The sequence below is a fragment of the Drosophila yakuba genome, chromosome 3R, assembly GCF_016746365.2.
Source record: "Drosophila yakuba strain Tai18E2 chromosome 3R, Prin_Dyak_Tai18E2_2.1, whole genome shotgun sequence".
In the NCBI taxonomy this organism is placed as follows: domain Eukaryota; kingdom Metazoa; phylum Arthropoda; class Insecta; order Diptera; family Drosophilidae; genus Drosophila; species Drosophila yakuba.
Window position 1 is genome coordinate 12,718,362 of NC_052530.2, and position 15,968 is coordinate 12,734,329.

Genomic DNA, 15,968 nt, shown 5'->3' on the forward strand with positions numbered 1-15,968 from the left:
TCTTGGGCGGACTGCAACAAAAACGAAGTTATTATTTGGCTTTCGGACGCTGGACGATGGTGGCGGGTCTTTGCCTTCTTATGCACACGGAATTTTTATGAGTTAATTTAATTTATAGTTTTATTATTATGTTCAGGGCATAATAATGGGCAAACGGCGCGAGTATTGGGCCCCTTAGTCGTTGGAGAAGTTCCTCCTTTCATGCACTTTTCAAGTGTGAATCGGCACACGACGATTGCCGCTTCTTACTCCATTTTCTAGCCAGCTTTGTCTTCGTCCTTAGTGCTCTGGCCAAACAACTTGTAAACAAGTCGAAATGGCGCATAAATTTAATTTAAACGCCGGCATGCCGGATAGTAAGCTACAATTTTTGCACTGTTGATTTATACGCTAATAAAAGCAATTTCACTGAATGCCAAATGAAAGCAGCTCCACAATCGGAGTAACTGACAGCCAAAGGGAGTGAAAGCAGGCAGAGAGAGAGGGAGTGGAGAAAGTCGGAAGAGAGAAGGCCGATGGCCTGCCTTTGACATTGTAGACAAGCTGTTTAAGTGGCTCCTTCCTCGAGCTTCTGGCTCGTACATTTTTGGCCATTTTGGCGGCTCCTCCAAGTTTTATTTACGCAGCAAATTTAATTATTTACCCTGACTTCTCGACTTGAGTTTGTGGGCGAAACTAATGGATTGACCACACCATCCCCGCCGTTAGTCTAGCATTATGATTAACTTTGCCCTTAGTCAGCAACATGAATTCTATGCCACTTTAAAGTTGCTCCATTAAAGCATTAATAATGCAGTCAAAATCAACGAATTCTGGCTGGCATGCAAATTTTTTGGGTTAATATTGTTTACATTTTAATAACGTGAATACCTAACATGCATTTTACATGCACATTTTTGGGCAATTTTATTCAATATTTACTGAACAAAAAAAAAGTATATAACACATGTATTAATTTTGCAACACCTAAACAAATGACCGAAACGCTGGCGTTAACAATAAAATATCGCCACTTATGCTGGATGACTTTCAAATGTTTTAAAGGTGCCCTAAAACACAGAACACAAAACACTGTTTAACCGTCGAGAAAATAACGAAAAGCGAGGAAAAAGTGTGAGTCAGTTCCTGAATATTTCACCTGATACATGAATATAACGAATACGCACACTCATGCCGTTGGGTATTAAGTTTTAATGAAGCAATAAATTTAAAATCCGCCTTTTTTATTATGGTAAAATTGCCGCACTCATGTGTAAGAGCAGGAGCGGCATATAGGTCTGTCAGGTTGGCGAGTTCGTTTGTATAAATACATAAACCTTTTTAAGCTGTCAAGTGATATGTCAAAATTGATATCCGAGTCATTTAAAATGCATGCAAATATGGCGCATCGACAAAAACCGAGCAAGCCATCTCAACCCCAAGCTCAGCGAAGGCAGGCGTTATAGGAGTAAGGAGTAAGGAGAAAGGAGTGGCAGGACTCGAACACGTAGCAAACAGGACTCTCAGCACATTTGCATAAATACGTTTACGTAATGTGAAATGTCAGCGACAGCGTAAAGGACTTTGCTTGCCCCCGAAAAAGAGAGAAAGACTTTCACTCCGTAACAAAAGAAAAAAAAAACGAAAAAACAGAAACGCACTCAGTGCCAGTAAGCCTCAGTCACTTGCTACTTTTTTTGATTTTTTTGTAGTGCAATTTTTCAGTTCGAACTCGGTCTATATTTTTTTCCCGACGCTGCATTGAAATTCATAACACATCTGATGCATAAACGCCCCCAAGCTGGCTATGGAAATTTCACGCATTTTATTAACACTGCAGGGGGCGTGGCACTGCCTGTTCGCGACATCAGTGGACTGCCAGTAAGGAAAATAAAGAACAGGGGACAAACCAGCGGGAAAGGCACTGCAGCGTCAGCGGGAGCTCAATGATGGATTTATTAATTATAATTTTACTTTCATGTTGCCGCCTAAGTTATTATTGCTAGTGTTTCAAACAACAACGAGATGAAGTTCTGTGTTTCTTGCCTTGACATTTGAAAATTGCCTAAACAGCCACTGAGTTAGAATGCGCTATTTTGGGGGTTCAAAGAAGCTAGTACAATTCTACTCATAAAACAAGGGACAACTCCGCTTTAAATGATAATATCTTTAATTTTATAAAAAAAACTTTAATGTAACCTTTCAGTACCATTTATGTTACAGAATCCTTTAACGAACAATAAACCATGATGAACAGAATATGAAAATAAATTATGTAAATATAAATACTCGCAATCGCAAAGGGAAATAATAAATGAATGAAATGTTTTAATTGGGCAACAATCCTTTATTGGTTATCAACCAAAATGCAAGATGTCAATATCATGTCAGATTGAAACTACTTAAGCAAGTAGCAAATGTAAAATATTGAACTTTAATAAAATGTACAACACAATCTCTTTAACATTCATTTACGCACTTGCCCTACTTAAAATCCCAATAAACATTTCACATGTCTATCCAATCGCCTGCAGCTCGACTTTCTCATTTCTGAAGCACCTTTCGCTACTTAATCCGCAGATCGGTGGCAACTCCTTAAACTCCCTGCCTGGCAAACATATTCATGTCTGCCTCGCCTTGCCTCGCCTCGCCACGCACTTCACTTCATTTTCCCTGGCTGCATTTGGCTTCAGTTTACACGTCCGCTGTTGCAACCTCATTTGCTCCTTCATCTTTCAAAAGCTTTGGTGCCCTCATCCAGTTGCCTATGTTCACTCCATCCTTGTCAGTCTGTCTGATGGCAACATATGGAGGCACATACTCCGCATTGTTGCCGCTGCGCGTGTGGCTGCTGCTCTTGCCACTACACTAGTCTGCAGATATTGGAAAGTGACTTTTTTTTTTTTTTTGAATTTAGCCCACTAGTTTTAATGGCACTTGAATAGGTAGCACTACTTCGATTTTTATAAAAATACAAAAATCTACAAAAATGTTGTTTGCTATGTGGAAAGCTTAATGTAGGCTAGTGTTATTTCCGGCTGCATTTTTGGGGCGCGCACAAAACGTTGATGCATTACTTTCAACTTAACGCGTTTATTGTGCAATATAACGCGTCACACATACACAGACACACATGTACACACGCTAGCAAATTCGCGTAGTGGCAAGTGTAGAGAATGAGGGGTGAGCGGAAAAGCTACTATGCCATCGCAAAATGTTGCTTATGAATTATTATGAGCCCCATGCACGCATTTTGCATTTGGCAACATTTTATGGAACCGAATTTTGTTGCTGCCCTTGTCTGCCACACATTTGCCAGCCAACCAGGCAGGCAGCCCGAAAAGTTTACCCAAATTTTCGTTGCAGCCCATGGTTGCAAGTCGCAAGTGGCAAGCAGCAGGCTGCAAGCTGCAACCATGACCAACCATGAGCCCCCGCTTTTTGGGCCATTTATGAGTGATTTGCCAACTGGTTTTGTTGGGCACACCGCATCGTCGCGCGTCCCAATTTAGATGCTGCCGAGCTCCAAACTTATTTCCAAGTGCATAATTCATTGTTTCGCCCACATTATTTTCATGTCACAAGTTGGGCAGCTGTTTGCCGCCAGGACCTCCACAACTCCGCAGCTCCGGCTGCACTGCACCCGCAATCCTCTTTTGCTCCACTCTGTCTCTTTGGCAATTGGCTACAAGGCATATGGAATTAGTTCTATTTTAGTTGGCAACTGCCACTGTCACTGGCAATATTCAACGAAACTTCTCGCGGCGTGCAATGGAAATATAATTTCGCAGAGCATTTAATTGAATTGTTCAGCTTTGGAAATGGCAAAAAAAAAAACCTAAATGTAGAAGTACACGGCAGACAGATGACAGTATGCCATTTAATAAGAGTTCACTACAAAAGGCAGTGACCAGAAAAAAGTTGTCAAAAAGGTGGGTTGATTAATTTGGAATTTATTTAGACTGAATATAAAATACTCATATTCCATTTGCAGCAACTCGATTAATTAGGGAAATAATGCAAGCGAAATGCTTTTATCTTGTTCTTTTTAGAATGCAATTACATTTGAAATTCCGCTGTTTTAACTTTCCCATATGCTCCTTCAAAGGAACCACCTTGTGCGCTTTTGGCCAGAGTTAAATATATTTTTCCTGTTTTTACTCACGCTTAATGCATTTGGCAAATCTAGTTAGTTGCTGCCGGCGAGAGCAATTCTTGCTCCATTTCCACAGCGGAACTCGGCAGCTCAACCAAGCAGGAATCACGGGTCCAGGGGGCTAAGGCTATAAGTCTAGGTATACTTGGTACTGGGTACTGGGTAGTGGCGCTGTGCACCTTTAAGCAAATTCAAACTCGATTTGCACTCAAACTAAATGTGTTTACTCTTCACTCGCAGGCAAAAACTATTTACGACTGCTACACGACTTCAGTGGGTCGGACACAACCTTGCCGGCGGCTTAGTTATTTACATTTGGCGGAGGAGCAGCACCAGAGCCCCCGAATCCCAGAACCCCAGGACCCCACCCCACCCACACCTTCTACACCTTCGGTTTTATCTGGGAAAGTGCGCCATTTCGTGCACCTTTCAACGCTGCCAGGATGAGAGGATGCTTCATCAGCCGCCGAATGCTTCTGCTTTTCCCAACGGACGGCATCAATCGCTTCCAAAATAACCGGCAGCTGATTGTTTCTTGCCGGGTTTGTTAAAGCATGGAGAGAAATTCTTAGACCCGTCAGATAATTTAAGTTTAAGCTACTAACTTCATTTGTTAATATATCAGTGTATATAATAAATATGATAAAGGCGAAAAAACCAGTATTATATAAACATCTCACATCATTTACTATTTATTACTGAATCGAAAAAAATTTATAGCTTCTCTTCATAACTGAAATATTAAACATTCAGTAATGCAGTTGATAATAAGACAATATGTGGTTAATAACAAAAAAAATTGACTGAAAAATTCAAAAGCGATAGTTTCGATTTTCTCCTGTGCACATTTCCGCTTCCTTTGGGAAAATTTCAATTGTAAATAAACTGAAATAACATGGCAGACTGGAGCACAACTTTTCCTTACATCCCATTGCAGTCTTCAATTAAATCGATTAATTTGAGATACAAAAAAAAAATAAGAAATGAAGAGTAGAGGAGTGGAGTGAAGAAGGTTTCGACAGAAACGAGAACAAAACTTTGGCATTGCATCGCCCCGAAAAAAGGCTGAGATAAATGGCAGCCGTTTGCGTCCCTGGTCGTTGATTAGCAGTCCTTTCTCAGAAGAGAAGAGAAGCGAAAGGAAGAGAAGGAGCCGAGCATTTTAAATGTTGTTCTTCCACCGGAGAAACTGCAGAAGAAGTGCAGCAGAAGCAGAAGCAGCAGGAGCAGCAAACAGTTTGCCATTTGCCATCGTCCCTCTGTCACTTTGTTTGTCTTGTGCAAAGTTTGTTTATTTAGCAAAATTGGAAGTTCCAATGCATAGTGCAGAAGTTGTTTAATTGCCATTGAGCTGTGACAAGGCAATTCTCTGCAAGATCACAGTTTGCCTTACTTCGATTATTAAGCTGCTTCGGACAGCTTTAAATAGTTTAAAAGTATTGCTAACATATTTAAAAATGTAGTTACATGCTAGGTGCAAAATTTCTTTAAGCATTGTTTGATATTTCTATTAAATTTCAATACAGCACGCCTAATTTCATTTCATCTGCCCGCTTTCAATGTCAATTGTCATTGGCAGTCAGCTCTAAGTGAAAATCGTTGGGAAATGGTGGGTGGAAAATTGTGGGTGGTCGCAGCGCCGGGCGGTTATTGCAATCGTTCGTTTATGTTTGTCCTGGTCAGGCTATAAATATTTTATGCATTGACACTTTTTTGGCACTAAGCCAATAATACGCACACGACAATGAGTCATTGTTGTTGCCGTGGTGTTGCGATTGTACTTCAGCCTGTGTTCTGTCCCGTTGAACTGCAAATAAATTAAATGCAGTGTGCACCATGTACTGGTATGTGTGTGTGTGTGTGTGTATCTGTGTGTGTTTGTAACAAATGACACTGTTGCAATTTGTAAAAGCTAATCAGAGATGGAATGGGAGTTTCGAGAGGCGGCGGAAGAGATTGGCGACTCACGATGGCGGCCATAATCAAAAGCTTTCATGCGCATTACCAATACAATTAGCCCTGTTCAAAGCCGGTCATTGTGTGCGTGCTTAGTGTGTGTGGCTGTGAGTGTGAGTATGTTTGTGTCGGTCACAAGGGGGTGGGTGATTTGAGGGGGGTTTGAGTTAAGTGGTGGGAAAGTTTTAAGTGGTGCACGTTGCTCGCATTTGGCAGATAGGGTCAAATATCCTCGACACACACGCAGTCGCTTGGTGGATGGGCTCTGCGAAATGCAGTTAATTTTGCATTTTGTTTGCCACAAATTGTTGTTTCGACAGTGGGCCAGCGAACGGTTGTGGAGCCGTGGAGCAGTGGAGATAGCCTATTTCGACTGTTAATCTGCTGGGGCACTTGCAAATTTATGGCAATTGCTTTGATAAATGCCCACGAGCAGCGAAAAATTGTTAGCAGAACGGGGCGGCAGTCAGGGCAATATAAATTGACAAATGTGCCGAGGACACGACAATTTTCCAATGCCCTTTTAAACATTTTCCCAGATAGATTAGCCCACAACTGCGCAGCCTTTGATTTCTTGGAAAAAATTTTAATTAAAAACACAACCTTTTGCGGGCCATGCAAAAATGCTTTTAACCTAAGCATTTAATTAAAACACTCATAATTACAAGATGAAATAGAAAACGAGGAGGACCTTTGAGCGAAACCCAAAACCGTACACAAACAGAAAAATGGCTGCACTTCGCATTTCAATTTATCTAAATGACACACACATCTGCACATACAAAAGAGACCCCAAACAAGCAAACCGAAATGAAATGAAAATTTGTAGCTCATGTGTAATGGCAAAAATTAGAAAAGGTAAATAAAAAGCAACCGAAAATCGTGAAGGCAAACATAATTTTGCTTCAAGGTCAAGGGATCGCGGGGAGGGTGTGCAGAAGAGCAAACTTTAATCTCATGTTTATCCCACAAATGCAAAAGAAATTGTCTAGAAGTTGGTCATAATTGAAGGACATGGACGACTCTTAGATGTCCTGCAATAGCAAACCTTCGACAATGTTGTTCCGAAATAATCGAAATAATTAAATGCAAAAACTGAAATAATTTTAAAGGTTAGTAGAATGTTATTAAATTCAAAATTGTAGTCAATACCTCACCTTCTGTCTTGCCAATAAGCCCGAACAAATTGAATTGTTTCAGCTCGCACACATCGTGTATATAAAATTTATGAAATAAGACCCATTACAGCACCTCAGCAGGACCAACAACAAAAATATGGGAGCTTTTTTTTCAGACGCACACTGACCAGGCGAAAAAAAAAAAGTATGCTAACATAAAAATCAACAAGAAGAAATCAGAGAGATGTACACACATATATACACAGGCAAACATATGACCAGCACACAGATACAAATCACTTGGCCACACATGCCAGACGTGCCACGCCCCCACCACTGTGTGTCGCCCATGGTGAGTGAAGCAGAGAAGAGGAAAATCTTTGGGAACACACACGCTCTCGCACAGAAAATAAAACTAACTTGACCCGAAACTACAATGAACAAATAGCAAGGCCAGGACTGAAAAGCAACTCGGACACTCTGGATATCCTTTTTGCAGGGTTTGGGTGGAGGGGGAGGGGTTTGAATAAAAAATAACAACAAAAACGGGGCAAATCCAAGAGTAAGCTAAACGAGAGGTTGAGTTCATATTTTATGCGCATAGCGGCACATGTTTAAATTAACATAAAGCGAAATTGAGCTGCTGCCAGGACGGTGCCCAAAAGTTGACATTAGGCACTCACACACAAACACACACTCCCTTACTGCGACCTTCACCACCCACCGCCGCCCCTTTTCTGCAACCCAGATGGACTCAAAAATTCCACCCAAAAGTTGAATTTTATATGTCAAATTTTGGGCTAGCATACAAGGCAAGTATGAAAAAATGGAAAAGGATTTTGCGCGGCCTTTTTACATATTTTTCCGTTCGGGTCAGGCACATAACTGTGCATGGCATAATAATGATGCCCCACACTCGACCGCAAAGTGGGCGGCTCCGGGCCGGGGGCGTGGCACTTATGAAACACGATGCCAACTGTCTGGTCAATCCAACGTCTTCGGAACCGCTCAAATAAAGTGGAAAGTCGATAAATGAGAAATCAAGGCGAGCGACAAAGCCAACGGAAATCCGATTGAAAATGCATGTTCTTCAGGAAAACGCAGGCAGGCATGGAATAATTGAATGATCACGCTTAATCACTAATAAGGCTATGGAAAATTATTCATTGATTCAGCCAAATATTAAATGAAATCTGTAAAAATACTTTAAATGGGCTTCTTGGTTACAGCCAAGCATTATTTTAATCATTTCTTGTATAATTTCACATGCCTGCTCATTAATTACTTAAAGCCAATGTCATATGAAATTTTCATCGGCCAAACGCCTTCAACACTCCACGTTCTTTAGCAAATCTAATGCCACTGAGCTCGTGATTTATTCACTGCTTCAATCATCTCTATGGTCTGCTTTCGCATCCGATTCGAATAGCAAAGGACTATAAGTTCCTGTGGGCGGAATGCCGTAGACAGATGATGCGGCCAAAGCCTTATTACATTGCCCATCGAGGACGAGCAACATTTGAAAATAGCCAAACGCAAATACTGGCACATGACCTAGGCCAGAATCAGACTTGGCCTTCTCTCCTCTACATATATATGTGCTTGAGTATCTGTTATGGAATTTCTCCTATTGATTAGGAGCGCTTCAATGGCTCAGTGGACGAAGTCATTGCACTTAAACAAATATTCCACCTACTTAAACTATATATCTACTTTTTTGTTTCATTATTTGTAACATTTATGGTTTAGTGTAATAATTGGTAATCAGCTATTAAAGATTATAAAAAAAATTATTATTATTATATTTTAAGCCAGCAAAACTTGATTGTAACTACTAAGTAAAGACAAGTGAAGCAAAACTGCATACTTTTCCAATGATTTACCTTTTCGATTGCTCGAAATATCACATCACAGTGCATCCTTGACTTCAGCTTGTTGGCCTGGGCAATTTCCTGGTCACAGCGAAAAGGGACAGAACATAAATTTATGGTACGCCCTTCTGGGCTCAATAATGAGTAAAAATTTTCGATAATTCGGGGTTTGTCGACCGCTTTGCTGTCCCTTTTTTTCGATGCGCATCGCTGGACACGGCTCATTTGTAATTCACTTTCACTGTCTATTTATTTGCAATTTATTATGGATCGTTTGTGGGGTGAGCAGGAGGAGAAACGAAATGAAATGCCAACTCATTGGATTATCGAATCGACTTTGATTTTGGAAGGCCCCGGGATGGTTCAGATGGTTTGAGGTGGAGATGTCTAAAAAATCCCATAAATGTTAATTGCATTGCTGGCCCTATTGTCTCCTGACAGCTGGCTGGAATGAGGACGACAATTATGTGACCCCCTTCTTGGCCGTCACACAATCACATGCTGACCAAAAAATGGCATGGAATTTTTCGGCCAGGACATCAAATTCATTAGAAACGCTTGTGGAGTGGCATGGCACTTGGACTGCTGATGCTGCTGCTTGTGTTCCTGCATGCAAAACGATGTTTTAATATGAAATTAGTTGAGTCCTTTGCTTTTTGTCTTCGGTGCGTGCAGCAAATGCTGGAGAGCTGGCAGAAACCGGACAGGACTCAGCACTCCGCAAAAGTAAAACAAATACAAATTGCTTGCCATGTAGTTATTTGGTCAACAAATGACAGGACATTCACTCACACACAAATACACACATGAGCGAAGGGGGGCAAACGTATAGCCAACATTAACACAACATTGCGACTGTTGACTTACGCAACAAGAAACAGTTACGACCAACTGCCAAAGCTGAAACAGTAGGAGCCACAAAGTGGGAATACGAGTACGAGTACGCTAGGAGCTGGAACGGAAGTCCTTACCATTTAAGCTAACCTGGCTAACGACAGGAGTGGTCGTGGTTCTTGCAAGATGGAAAGCCTGTCGGCCGAAACAATTAAGACAAAGTGTAAGTGCTAGTTTCATCGACTTTTTAAATGCAAATGCGTTAACTTGGCTATGTGTGAGATTAATTAAGTGGTCAATATTAAAATGTAAATAGTGAATTAAAAATATATTATTAAGTATTTTTAAGTATATTCTAAAAGAGATAAACTAGCTTTATACAAGAGCTCCGTTTAACATTACTGAAACTGAATCTATTTTCATTGAACTCCAGTCAAGAAAGACCCAGTAATTTTCGCACTCTTCCCTTGCCAATTTGAAGTGAATTTCGCCAGCGGAAACTAATACCGTGCTGCCCCCGATTTCCCAGAACTATCAGCGTCCCGCTTCCATCGATTTGACAAGCGGCAGGCTGCCTGAACTTTTTCAGCTGTCAATTAAAAACGAAACTAATTAAACTTTGCAACATTGGCACAGACGAGACGCGTAATTAATCGACACATACACCAGCCGCAGAAAAAAGAAGAAAACTCCCACGATACCGTCAAAATAAGTAAAAGAAAGGCTAGGAAAGCTGGCATGGTAATGCTAATGCAACAAACGCTTAAACTTTAATTAAACTTTGATATAAACAAAGAGTCACGGACGCCAATGACGATGACGACAATTATTAATCAATTTGGTGATTTAGTTAAGCAAAAAGGATTTAACCAAGAGCAGTGGCGGCTGAACAACAAAAAGCTTCCGCGTGCAAACAAAATTATTTCCGCTTTTCCTTTTGTTAAGCCCGTCGCTCCCACACCACAAAACCTCGAACTCCACCCACAGGAAAAGCGAGAGGGAGAAATCACATTGTCATCGTTGGGGAACACCAGGCGGTAAATGACAAAAGCAAAAATATTACTAATTTTTTGAATTTTCCGTATGGATGCCCTTTATACCCTTAAAATGTACGTAATAAAACAACTGAAACTCAAATTTAAGTTAAATAAACTATAACGTGTAGATATTATTATGAATATAATAATGAGGTATTTTTTCTTACTATATATTTTTTTTGTATCTGAAATCTCTTGATGAGATCCGTAAACTAAAGAGTATGACGAGCGGTGAAGGCACTGAAAACAATATGGCGCCATTTCCGGTCGCGTACTGGGCGGAATTAGGGGCCACATTGCATTGTCATGAGGCGTGCCGCAGCTTAGTGGGTGTCATTGTTGTTGTTCCACCATTGTCTGGGCGTCATCATCATTAACGGATGGGCTTCAAACGAAACGAACGCTTTGATCGATATACACCTTGGAACCCAAAAGGTCGATTGAGGAATCATTTTAAATTTTAACAGCCCGTAGGCGGCTTGAATCATCAAATTAGATTAATGACCGGGGCGGCACTGCAATGTTGCCAAACCAATTCGAAGTGAACTGAACACTCATTATGCGCCGCACGAGTTCGATTTGATGCTCATTTACTTGTTTGTCTGCCCCATGATTTTTCTTTCAGCCGGGATTCCCTTCTTTTTTTTTGCTCTTTTTACGCCCGCCTGTTGTCTCAGGCTCCTCGGCTCTTGGCTCACCGCAATAATTGGAAAAGTTTTCATTTGAACGCCATCAACGACAGCGGCAACAGCAGCAACAAGAACAATGGGGCGTGTTACTACAACAAGAAAATTGCGGTTCCAACAACAACAGCATCTCCAGGAGCAGTAGCATCATCAGGAGCAACAACACCAACACCAACAACAACAACGACGACGGCAGCCAACGCCGGCAAAAAGTCATCAAAAGGCTACTAAAGGTTGACGCAGGCAATGGCCAGTGAGTGTCCCCAACGCCTCCATGCCTCAGCCTTCATCGCATCAGCATCATCGCCATCCCACCATCGTCAGTAGCTATTCCTTTCCCAGCTGCACACTGAGAAAAACTCAGGAAAATTTACCTAATTTATTGTTTAATAGCTCTTATGGGATTCTGCTCTTGGCTCAAGATAACTTTTCAAGAGGGACAGGCGTTTGATGTTCTGGCACAATTTTTCCGGCAAATCATCGACGTATTCGGGTCTAGATTTGGGTAACCTTTTTTTACGATGATCATTACAAAATCCCTGATATTATTGATATTCAAATAAACTGGCAAAATACAATTTCGAAAGTAACATATAATTTGTTGGGTCTTTTTCCGCAGTGCATGTTCATCTTCAGCCAGGCATCCTCATTCTGTCCGGCAACTTTTTGCGGCCATTGCACGCTCTCATAGATTTGGCACGCAACGGACCACGAAAACGAAACGAAAACACTTTACACTCAGGCAGCGGGAGCGAGAGAGCCACAGTCCAGAAAGAGACAGGTATAGAGTCTAAGGATGGAATTCAGTAACCGATCGTTTCGTCCTGTTGGCCAGATGGCTTGGCTGCATTACCGGACGGTTTGACAAGGGACACATAAGTTTCTCACTTTCAAAAGTTATTCAATTTTTTTTTTTAAATCAAAATGCTAAACAAAATGGCAGTAACCAGCATTTTATTCAATTGGAAAAGTCTCGAACTACAATTCATAGCTATTCATAAATCCACTGCAAGAACATTGCGCATTCGCCTAGTTGTCGGGATTTCGCTGACGGTCCAGGCACTGCAGTTTGCCTACAATGATTCAAGTTTTCATTATCAAACCGGGCCCTTCTCACTCTTCGCCGGCCAAGTTTTCCAGCTGCCGGACCAACTACCTCCCAAACTTTTCCTTTGCCCTTGCGGATTTTCCATTTTCCCCCACCTTTCAAAGCCAACGTGCGGCATGGAAAATAAGAGAAGCGGCAGCAGTTAAATGTGAAAAGTTCCATTTCGTGTGGATTACGTCGTTTATCCTGGCAAACAGGCACAGAGACGCACACACACACACACTCACTCACTCACAGGCATACACACAAATAGACGCACCCACACAGAGGCAGAAACACTTGCACAGGATAATCATCCAGGCAGGCAACCGCTTTCGATCGCTCGCTGGGCAAATGCATTTTCGACGCGCTTCAAATGCGCCGCCAACCAGTCCACTCCCACTTCTACCCGCCCCTCCCCCTCCAAAAGGAAAACCAATGAAAATGTTTGCCCCGCTCACAATGCACTTGGCTTTCAGGACGCCAGGACTCCCGCTTAGGGCGGCGGCATGTGCGTGTGGACGTGCCACTTTCGGTGCGAGGGGAAAAATTACCAGAATTTGTTATTCCAAATGCTAATGAAAAGTTGCTCGTTACCAGTTGCTGTCTGTGGATGCGGTTAGAGATTCGGCATTAGTTTTTCGGCTTTATTTTCGCTTACTAACTGAGGAAAAACGTTAAGCTTCCGCTTTGAAATTTTAACTCACTACTTATTTATGGCAGAGCGCCATGATAGCCCAACAAACAAATGAATATAATGCATTGACCTATTGTTTAAGAAGCTACGTCAATAAAAGCAACTAAAGTGTACAGGAACATATATTATAGGTTTAATAAAATATAACAAAAATTCTCAGAATTAGCGTTATATAATAAAGCTAGCATTTAAATTAAACTAAGAATGTGAATATGAAACTAATGGGCTTATTTCTATGTCACCACTTAAATCAAATCGAATCATAAACACTTATGATTCTCGTTTGCCACTGGATGAAACATGCATATGTGATAAAACCTCTTTGCGCCTTTTGTATGCCTTTGGAAAAAGTCATGATATTTGAGCCGGCTTTTGAAATGGAGATATCGAAAAGTGCTCACAAAAATGTTCAAAATAGGTCGAAAATCGTAATTTCCATAGGGTTTGTTCCATCCAACTGCCTAAGAAAGCAAAACAATTCCCCAAAAAGGTTTTAATCAGCTGAGGCAGAGCCTTTGTGGCATTCTTCGCAATATCCTGCGGCTGCTGGCTTCGACCGAAAATCAAATGGAAGCCGAGACCACAAAAGTAACACTACCCTTTCTTCACAATGCCCCATTCTAATTCCCTTCCAACTCATTTGTTTCCACTCGCTACCGCTGCCAGTTATCTTTCAGTACTCAACATCTACCGACTACTGGCACCACCTACACGTCCGGCAGTGGCACACATAGCTGGCAATGTTGTACCAATAAGCCAGCCCGAATCCTGAATGAGAAGTCCTGAATGGCAATGGAACTAGAGTGGGGGGCGAGGTGGCGGAGCTGTGGGAGGAAGCTGGAGCACCGGTAGATTTGCTTACAGCTGCAATGCCATGCAATTTAGTTGAATTACCAAGTGAAACAATGGCGTCTGTTAATTGGTTTCCTTTGTCCTCGGCCCTCGGTAATGGGGTTGCATCCGCTTTGGACCCAAATCCTGTCCTCCAACACTCCAGCTACCCCCATCATCTCCGGCATCTCCGGCTGCCCTTGGGCTGTGGTGGTGACTGTGGCTGTGTTGCTGTAGAGCTGTAGCTGTGGCTGCTGTTTCCCAATTGCTAGAAGAATTTAAAATTGTCTTTGCCGAGGCAAATTTATTAAACAAACAAGAAGCCAAAGTCAAGAACTTTCGGACGGAGATGTAGATGGAAGCGAGCGGGCCAGTGGATCTCGAGCCTTCAAGCTAGTGAAGTGCAGCCATGGAAATTTGCATTTCGCACTAACTAACCTAAGGACAGGAGCATGGAGCGTGGACCATGGGCGACAGCTGGCAGCTCGACCACTGCTAATGAATGCCAAGACTCAGCTGCTTGGAGTGCACTCAGAAAAATAATTCATTTGAAGTCAAAAACAAATAAAATCTTGAATCAGCGCATCTGATTAATTCTACGGCGTCCTAAAAGGGCGATGCGTACTATATGCACTTTCGAATCAAAGATTGCATTTCGACGCAACTGTGCAGACTGAACAGTGAAGTATTTAAAATAAAAAAAATTATTTTGAATGCATGTAATTATTTTTGAAGTGTGCTTCTTTTGCGGTCCTCCTAAGCTGGTGTCATTTTCCCCAGACTTATCCGAATGTGACTTGGACCAGCTTGCTTATCTTTATGACGGCGCATAACTAAATGGCCAATCAGTGGGGCTGCAGCTGACAAATGATTGTCTTGGCTGGTCCCCACCGTCTCCCTTGATTTGCACTTTTTGGCCATTTTCGGTCCTGTTTCGGGAAATTTAACTCCGGCATTCAGCAGGAATTAGTTCGTTGTTAGGATTGCCCCCCAAGCTATTGCTCATTTAATTGCTCTACAATTTCTTCGGGAATAAACTGCATTTCTACGAAAAAGCTGCAGCTGGCCTTTTCTCTTAACTATATATTATATATACTAACAAAGCATTTCTATCACTAAATACATAAAAGCACAAGCTATGGCAATACAATACAATACAATATTCGTATAATCTAAACAGCATTAGCTAAGTCGCCTTTTTGTTATAGGCAACATTCCATTTCCTCGGGTAAAATAAATCTATCACGAAATCCGACGAGGCCATATCAATATTGCAATTGATTTAAACAGTTGTTAAAAGCACACACAACGCTGAAAGGCGAAGTGAAAAGCCCCGCATTTCCATTGTAAAAGTTTTCGCTGCCCTGAAATATTTGCGTACACTCTCGCAGAAAAGGAACGGAGAAGGCAAAGCGTAGATGCCGAAAACTTTTGGCTTTTGTGGCAGGCTAAAACTACTTTTTTTTTTTTTGCCCCCCATTTCAGCTTGGCTATAAGTCAATAAGCGAGGAGTGTTGAGCTGCAAAGCGTCGCAACTTTTGGCCGGTTGAAAAATGAACTCAGCAGTCAGCGCATCTGGGCGGACTTGCTGACTGTCGTCATAATTTGTCGGCCAAGTTTATTGCAGCGCATAAATCGGTTGGCATTGATGACAGCCAGGCTGGCAGGCAGGCAGGAAGGCAGTGAGCCGGGTTCACACACTAAATCAATTATGAT

General features: G+C 41.8%; 1 long non-coding RNA gene across 1 annotated transcript; it reads left to right on the forward strand.

Annotated features, from left to right (window-relative positions):
- Window positions 1-3,875: 3,875 nt before the first annotated feature.
- Window positions 3,876-4,777, forward strand: LOC120321855. The gene is made up of 3 exons (XR_005561581.1): window positions 3,876-3,911; window positions 3,974-4,274; window positions 4,376-4,777. It is a non-coding gene; the product is annotated as an uncharacterized LOC120321855 (long non-coding RNA).
- Window positions 4,778-15,968: the final 11,191 nt, after the last annotated feature.